The sequence below is a fragment of the Procambarus clarkii genome, chromosome 9 (assembly GCF_040958095.1).
Source record: "Procambarus clarkii isolate CNS0578487 chromosome 9, FALCON_Pclarkii_2.0, whole genome shotgun sequence".
Classification (NCBI taxonomy): Eukaryota; Metazoa; Arthropoda; class Malacostraca; order Decapoda; family Cambaridae; genus Procambarus; species Procambarus clarkii.
Window position 1 is genome coordinate 10,121,414 of NC_091158.1, and position 2,305 is coordinate 10,123,718.

Genomic DNA, 2,305 nt, shown 5'->3' on the forward strand with positions numbered 1-2,305 from the left:
CAGGCTGGAGCTGCATATTCCAGGTTTGGTCTGACATAAGTGGTATACAGGGTCTTGAACGATTCCTTACACAGACTCCAGGCTGGAGCTGCATATTCCAGGATTGGTCTGACATAAGTGGTATACAAGGTCTTGAACGATTCCTGACACGAATCCTTCCTTACAAGGATTCCTTCCTTGAGTGTGTGTGTGTGTGTGTGTGTGTGTGTGTGTGTGTGTGTGTGTGTGTGTAAATCACGAAAATTAACACGCGATGAAAAATGTGAGTCAAACCACGGAGGAAGAACTGAAACAGGAATTTCCTTAAGTACTTTCGTATATTAATACATCTTTAGAAGGAATGATTTACAAGTCAAGTATTGGACATATATATAGGCAGGAGAGAGATGAAGTGAGGTGAGGTTCAATGAAAAATGAATGGGAATTACGTGGAAACAAATAAGAGCCGCATAAGAACTGCAGAAGACCTATTGGCCCATGCAAGGCATTCATACCTACCAATAGGCCCACACATGTATAATAATAGCATAAGATAGTAAATATTTACAATGAATTAGTGAGACAAATGTGTATCAATGATCCTACTCAAATCGCCCTTTAATTGATCTATCAAGAATGGATCTAAGTTATATAAACCACTGCTAATGTTCAAATTACATTCTTTTGTAATCTGTATTAAAGCGGATTCAATTATGTTCCTGTTAAAAGTGAATTTACAATTCGTTATCGAAGAAGCCATCTCCCAATCAATTTGGTGAGCATTTTCTCACAAAGGAACAAACAAAGCATTAGACAATTGGCCATATCTTACAAAGTGTTTATGTTGCGAAATTCTCCATTTCAAATCTTTAGATGTTTGCCCAACATAGAACTATCACAGTCTTTACAAGGTATTTTATAAATGACACAATTATTACTACGAGGGCTGTTTCTAACTAATAGTTTACCAACAGTATTTTCGTAGCTAAACAATACATGTATATCAAAAGGTTTCAAGGCCTTGACAATATTTTCAAACCCAGAGAAATATGTTTACCATATTTCTTGCATGATAGTATGATGATAGATGGAATTACTGGTGTCGATTTCACTTTGCCTCAGATCTACAAGATTTTGTTGAAGTTCTCTCTCAGATTGCTCATTGACAATCCAAGGTTACACTCATCGTCTCCTTTAAAGGCAGAATCTTTGGCTAACTTATCAACTCTATCATGCATTCGGAGGCCAACATGAGATGGAGACCACATGAAATGAACTCTGTTACCATCATTAATAATTTTGTTGTATTTGTGTGTAACTGAGTGATTGTAACCTATCCACCGCTGCTCACTGGATGGGGGGCGGTGTGCAGGACAAACATATAAATTTTGACACTAGCTCTCCACATGTCAGTTGCTTAATTTAGAACCTGTACTTGAGGTCGATCTCGAACCCATTGTTGATGTGACGATTTATATTGAATTTTGTAACTAGCTCATCAAGATTGTAACTTGCTTAGCTAAATGAATTGTGGGGTTCAGTCCCTGAGCCCATTATGTGCCTCTGTAACCCTTTCCACTACCGCCCACAAGATGGGTATGGGGTGCATAATAAATGAACTAAACTACTAACTTTGTGTCTAGCTTCGGACACGAGCATGTTACAGTTATGTCTTAGAGAGTTGAGAGCAATTAAGGATGATAAGGAGTCACTTCCAATTAATGTATCAAGTCTGGAGACTTGTACACATGAACAGACATGCAAATATTTCACCTCTATTGCATTGTTCATCATGCAAATGGACGTCATAGCAATGGACGATGTGTGAGCATCTAAAAAAAGAAACATAGGGAGTGACTAAGATGGGTTGACTTTAACTTGAGACTTTTATACATTCCCCTGAACCAATGATAATAATATACCATTATTACGTCATCGTGCTCTCGGGCCCGCTTCTAATGGTGTAATTGTTTTCACCTGCAGATGACGGTATTCACAAACGCAGTTAATATACGATTACGAAATCTGGTCCTTCTACATAATGAATTATGCATCGATAATTAACATAAATAAAGCTGGATAAAATATAAGGTCCATAATTAAAAAAACAATATCAAACATATGAACCTAGTAACAGCTGATCAAAACGATGAGGACCGAGTCTGAATCCCTTGTCATTATTCAAAAGTTAGTACTAATATTAGTCATAAGGATATTATAAAAAGAATACTTCTACTACAGAAACTGAATACTACTACTATCATGCAAACTGAATGTGAACATTGCAGTTCAATAGATAAATAGGCGTAATAATTTTGGGAAACAG